This window comes from Mchenga conophoros, linkage group LG4 (assembly GCF_057382185.1).
Source record: "Mchenga conophoros isolate Kocher_MC1m ecotype Shallow Benthic linkage group LG4, M_conophoros_male_GT1.1, whole genome shotgun sequence".
NCBI classification, from domain to species: Eukaryota; Metazoa; Chordata; class Actinopteri; order Cichliformes; family Cichlidae; genus Mchenga; species Mchenga conophoros.
This window is the reverse complement of record NC_140529.1, coordinates 4,968,140-4,974,766: the sequence shown is the minus strand read 5'-3', so window position 1 is coordinate 4,974,766 and position 6,627 is coordinate 4,968,140. Positions and strand designations below refer to the sequence as shown.

The 6,627-nt window shown below is 43.1% G+C and overlaps 2 non-coding genes across 2 annotated transcripts; one reads left to right on the top strand and one right to left on the bottom strand.

The window, feature by feature from the left end:
• Positions 1-1,502: 1,502 nt before the first annotated feature.
• On the bottom strand, positions 1,503-1,621 carry LOC146575357 (5S ribosomal RNA). Its single transcript, XR_014892373.1, has one exon. It is a non-coding gene; the product is annotated as a 5S ribosomal RNA (ribosomal RNA).
• Positions 1,622-1,980: 359 nt separating this feature from the next.
• LOC146575356 (5S ribosomal RNA) lies at positions 1,981-2,099 on the top strand. Its single transcript, XR_014892374.1, has one exon. It is a non-coding gene; the product is annotated as a 5S ribosomal RNA (ribosomal RNA).
• Positions 2,100-6,627: the final 4,528 nt, after the last annotated feature.

The window sequence follows — 6,627 nt, the reverse complement described above, 5'->3', positions numbered from 1 at the left end:
CACACACAAAACAACAAAATATGTCAAATTACATGCACGTCTCATTCACTTTTCAATTTCATGGAAAATAACTTGTGTTATTCATGACATGATATCATTTAAAATAACTTTGTCAGGCCAGTGAATAGCTGCCACATAAGTATAAATCTAAATCATGCAAGTGTAATATAGAAAAAAAACACAAACAGTTGTGCTGTTAGTTCATAATAAATGGGTAGGGGTGTATAGTCAGTAAAAGCCACCAAGGCTCTGCCGAGCTCCAAACCTCCTCTGCCACAAACAGAAGCATCAAAAATGTGCGCTGGGAGCTTCATGGCATGATTTCTACAGCCACACAAATCTATATGTATGTGGCCAAGAACCTCAGTCCATGTAGAGTATCTTAGCACAGTTTACTTGTGTCAGTTAGGTCAGCTAGTGGGATGGCAGAGAGGGCAGCCTTTACATTATTTTATTGTAGAGTGACTGGAACTGCCTATGAGCTTCTAATCAGGCAGAGATATTGACAGAAGGAAATATTTCAAAATAAAAAATAAAAAAAATTACTTTTTTAAATTTCAAAGGAAATACATTGATGAAAATCAAAGAAGAGAAATATTTATGTGATGTTCCATTTTCCTGAGAACTGATTGGCTGTGATGACTCCTTCAAGTACTACATGCTACTTTGTCCTGCTAGTTAAGCCTGCTGTCTGTTCTCAGGCCTCCTCCTGCTTCACTGCCATAAATCCATCACCAGAGGGCTCCACTGACCTGCCTGTTGACATCAGAGCACACCCCTGTGTCATGTGACCTGGCTGGAGTTGCAAAGCTGGACTCAGACCTGGCCCAGGCAAGTTCAAAGACAGTTGTGGTAGAGAGAGCAGGGAGTATAGTAGAGCACTGGAAGGATGAGGTGGAAACAGGAAGCGTGTAGATTCAGTGGATTTGGCATCCTCCATCTGTCTCCATGCTCTCTTTACTGGCCTTCTAAAAATCACTTCTAAAAACTTTTCCTGTAGCTGTGTAGCTGCTTTTGTTTAAATGTTTAGCATTTAGAATTCAACTTTACTGTCATTACACATGTCCAATACAGGGTAACAAAATACAGTTTGCATCTTATCAGTAAGTGCAATAAGAGCAAATATACAGATGTACTACATATATACAGATGTATCGGTGTGAGGTAAACAGATCTACAGAGTGCTATGAATATATCTACAGCAGTGGAAGCGTAGCTCTCTGAACAGACTACAATAGTGAACATGGGTGTCAGGTTGACACTGTGCTGCACACTACAAGGTTAACAAGTTCCTCTCGACTGAGCCCAGACGGACTAGCCACAGACATTTTCTACATTTACAGAATAAATAAGTTTGTGTATTTCCTAAATATTTCGTTCTTGTTATTTTGTTTTGCACAAAAGCGAAATACAATCAGGAGCGTTGTCATGAAGCTTTTCCTGAAGCTGCCTCCACTGAGTGAGCAGCGGCGCCCTCTGCAGTTTGTGTGTGGAAGTGCAAAAGCTTACAGCACCTGGTATTCCCAGGCGGTCTCCCATCCAAGTACTGACCGGGCCCGACCCTGCTTAGCTTCCGAGATCAGACGAGATTGGGCGTGTTCAGGGTGGTATGGCCGTAAGCGAGGGAAGCCCGCTATAAAAGACCTTTTATACTTGGCAAATGTCACGCACTTTAAAATATAGTATTGTGCTAAGCTTCACATGTTACAGCGAAAACATGCAAACCTTTGTTGTGAACTGCAGCTTCAACACTGAGCTGCAAAAATGCTTTTCCCGCGGTAACGTCACCATAATAACACATGTTAGTTTCTCACAGCACAGTGTTAAAGTGACAGAGAGCACACAGTGTGTTAGGACCATTTGGAAGTCCAACATTTTTGTGCTTTGGAGAATTCAACTTGTATACAGGACATAAAAAAACGTAAGCACGACCGTGTCATCACAGCATGTATAAAGAGGCTGTTTCTGAAACAGTCCCTCGCTTACGGCCACACCACCCTGAACACGCCTGATCTCGTCTGGTCTCGGAAGCCAAGCTGGGTCGGGCCTGGCCAGTACTTGGATGGGAGACCGCCTGGGAATACCAGGTGCCGTAAGCTTCTGCACTTCAAGACACAAATGACAGTTTAACCCTTGTGCGCCCGCCTGTTCTCGGGGCGTGGGGCGTGGTGACCCCCCGAGGGGCGTGTGTGTTATTATGATGATTAGGGTGGGGGTCGCTAGGACCCCCGAGGGGCGCTTGTGTTATTACGACGTCGGCGGCGTCTGGGGAGCGTCGGTGTGTGAAGCGGCGTAGTTGGGACAGTACGTGACGGCGCAGTTGGTGCACACGTACACTCGGCACTCGTGGCACAGGATCTTGGTCTTGACGTCTTTGCTCTTGGGACACACGCGGCACCTTCGCCTCTTGACCGGAGAGGAGTCGTGTGGCGTAGCGTCGGCGGTGCGAGTAGTACGAGCGTCGGCCTCGGTGGCAGTACCTCGGCCCGCGACTCGGCCTCCTCCCCGTCCTCGCGCTAACGCCCTGGCTTCGAGCATGGGGCGCACGAGCGCTTTGCCCAGTCGCTCGAGGAAGAGCCGTCGTTTGGTGAGCTTGCCCGCCATCCAGTCGGGGTGAATTTCCCTCCACAGCACGAATGCGTTGTAGGCCGCCACGTCGACCATGTTGTGGAAAAGGGCCACGGGCCACCTGCAGGTCTTTCTCCTGCAGCTGTACGTGCTCACGACCTTGTCCAGGTTGTCGACGCCTCCCTTGTTGCGGTTGTAATGCAGCACCAAGGGAGGCCTTGCGAGCCGCCGTCCTGGCAAAGTTGCAACGGCATTTCGTAGCCGTGATCCAAGTGGCTCTTTGGTTGTTAAAGGTTGCTATGGCAAGTATGACAGAAGATTCTTAAATCATCTTAAAAAGGAAAGTCTCATTTTGCTCAACTGTTTCTGGAGGTCACAGCTCACGATTGAAATGGAAAACATTAAAGGTTGTTGGTAAAAGTTGTGGTATATCAGTGGTTAGAAATAACATTATTGCTTTAGGATTAGTTTAACACAAAGTCAGGGCTGACCCAGGACCATTGCTGTGAGTCACAGTGCGCAGCATAAAAGTTCTTTCACATCGGACGCAGGATGTGCTGCTAATGCTAACTGCTAACTAAAAGCAAAGGATCCAGAATTTGTTGCTGGCTGCTGGGCTCTGTGGGTTTTTGCAGCAGCTCTACCTGTACTAGATGCACCTGCTCCTTGTCGTTTCTATCTCTGACTTTATGTCCTCTACAAGAGGTTTTTTTTGCTGGTTCTTCAAATGTTCAATAAAAACATGTATGCTAATTCATAACGAAGAAAGCTTTGTAATAAAGACTGTCATTTCCAAAACACTGCCCGCCCCCACCCCGCGGTCCGCAGCGCTGTTGAAAAGGCTGTGGAAGTCCCTGTATTAAACACGTAGACCTGTGACATAAAAATCACCAAACTCGGACGACCACAGACTGTTTTCCTTCGTGGTGATGAAGGAAAACGCTGGGTTGGCATGTAAAAGGGCATTTATTCCCTTCAAAGAACTGCAGTTCAAAAAAGCGCCCCTCGACAGCCAAACCCATCTGTTCTCTGATTGGATTGTTACATTTGTGATTGACATGACATTGACCAATCAGATGAAGGGAAGAAAAATAGGGTCAAAAATTCGTACTTGTAACTTGCAGGGGTTTTTTTTCTAAGTCCACACACAAATCTTTTTTACGCACATGCAAATCTTTTTTACACATACAAATCTTTTTTACGCACACACAAATCTTTTTTACGCACACACAAATCTTTTTACACATACAAATCTTTTTACACATACAAATCTTTTTTACACATACAAATCTTTTTACACATACAAATCTTTTTTACACATACAAATCTTTTTACACATACAAATCTTTTTACACATACAAATCTTTTTTACACATACAAATCTTTTTTACACATACAAATCTTTTTTACGCACACACAAATTCTTTTTACACATACAAATCTTTTTTACGCACACACAAATTCTTTTTACACATACAAATCTTTTTTACGCACACACAAATCTTTTTTACGCACACACAAATCTTTTTTACGCACACACAAATTCTTTTTTACACATACAAATCTTTTTTACACATACAATTCTTTTTTACACATACAAATCTTTTTTACAAGTACAAAATATTTATGACCACATTTTGAGCCCATAGACATCCGCTGGTTTCCTCTTTCGGCGCAAAGTGGGCGATAAACAAACAAGAGAGAAAAGCCGATCAGCTGATCATTGATCAGTTTTCATGATTGAAGCAGAAACAGGAGAGGGAGGGGGAGAGAATGAAAGAAGAAGAGGCAGCTGTGCAGCAAAGACACAGAATAAATCCAGCTTTGTGTCTTTTTCATTGTAGCTGAAGTCCGGGACAAACTGTTCCTTTTCACCTCAACAAGAAATGCGTAATATTTTCTCTGAATACCAGACGGGACGGTTGGCAACTCTAATAACTTATGAACAAAATAAAGTTCAACATCATTAACTTCATAGCACCACCCAGCTGTATAGAAACTCCGTCATGCTAGCTAGCACGCAGTACGGAAAAAGTCAGCATAACGAAAATAAACTCCACCTAAACTTGGTTCATATCTGACCCAGAGAGACTGCAGGTCATAACTTCTTACCTGAAGTTCAGTTCACACTTGGACCGGCGGCCGCCTCGGGTCTCTTTTCCTTCTGTGTCCCTTTTCCTTCATCCACCTGCTGCCTCCACCACTTGCTAATGTTACTGAATCTGTGGAAACTCCGCGATAGCCACCACACGAAGTAACGAGTAACGACCCTATCTAAATCCCAGTAACGAGTAACGCGTTCCTGATTTTGGCATAATAACTAGTTACCGTGCTCGTTACCACAATAATAACGTAGTTACTGTAACGTGTTACTTAATAACGCATTAGTCCCAACACTGATAACTATGCATGTGACAAATAAAGAACCTTGAACCTTGAACCTTGAAATACATTGATTACAGTAAATGGTACATCTTAGATGGCTAAAAACAGACACAGAAGTTCCTCTTTCTATAACACCTTCCATACATGGCAATAAATTTCAAGCCTAGATGGTCCCTGAGGGCTTGTCCTTTCTTGACTGGTCTTCTGTCATCCGTTACCAAGCAAACTGAAATGCAGTTAGAAGCAAAATGAATTTTGGGCCTTTGGCCTGGCAGGCTTCTGGATTATATGTGTTTGTAAGCATGTACGCAATCCTTCTGTGCTCCAAGTCACCTACACAATACATTGTGAAGACATAGCGCTTCACAAAGCTTAAAACCTTCTTTAATGTAAAAAATAAATGCTGCCCCTTTTCTACAATTCCCCTGTGGGAGAGGAGCTGGAGTGGGCAAGCTATTTATTTGGAGGTCTTTCTTTCTTTTACCTTTTATCGTCAGACACAACACAGAACCACACCAGTTACACTCAAACCTCAGTCTGAGGGATGTTTGGACAGCAGAGAGAGGGAGACAGCTCTCCTGGGTCCTCACATGCAGAGCCGGTAAATCAGGAGTTAACTGCGATTAACCACAAGTTACACTCTCACATCCAGGCCTGACTACAGACATGCTGGATTAAGTAGAAGCTGTGTAACAAAGAGAGGACATCACACTACCATCTTAACAAAGTCACTGACATCTATCAGTCTGAAAGACTTAAATTTGGAGTCTATTGTGATTTTATTTTTCTCAGAATTGACAACAATGTCATTGTCCAGAGCAAATACCCAGAAATAAAAGCCACTCTGTTTCACTCAGGTGTGTCTGTGTTGTATCTGACTCAAAGACAAGGAATCTGTACATCTCACCTGACTGCAAGCTGATGATGCCAGTGCTGTTACCATGGCAGAATCCAGTTTAGCAGGTTTACAGACAGACCAAAACCATAAGAGTCACGTAACTGGAGAAAACTAAGCTGTAGTCTTTGTCACTGTGCAACAGACTTTTGGCTGTCTACATGTCATTAATGACAATATTTGACTGCTATTCCTATTGATGTATTCCGTATTTATACATGTGTATATATGCTATATTTATGCTTATGTTCATATTCTCTTATTCTGCTTTATTTTACATTATAACTGCTACTGGAAATTGAGTTTCCTGGAGGAACCACCCAAGGGATTAATAAAGTTCTATTGATCTACATTTACTGTATATAACAGTGTTTAAATAGTACTTTATATGGTATTGATGTCATACCAGAAACCAGGAAAGTGTCCTCTCTTTGTCCCTCAGCATGCAGCAGAAGATTCAGATCTTCACCTCAGCTGAGAAGCTGTTGGCCTGATTCATAGTCTCCAGGTTCAGATCAAGACTGAGTTGGTAGAGAAATATGATCTGACACTTTAGTAATAATAATAATAATAATAATAATAATAATAATAATAATAATGGATTGCATTTTTATAGCGCTTTTCGGGGCCCTCAAAGCGCTGTACAATACCACTATTCATTCATTCTCACATTCACACACTGGTGGAGGCAGCTACGGTTGTAGCCACAGCTGCCCTGGGGCAGACTGACAGAAGCCAGGCTGCCATATCGCGGCATCGGCCCCTCTGGCCAACACCAG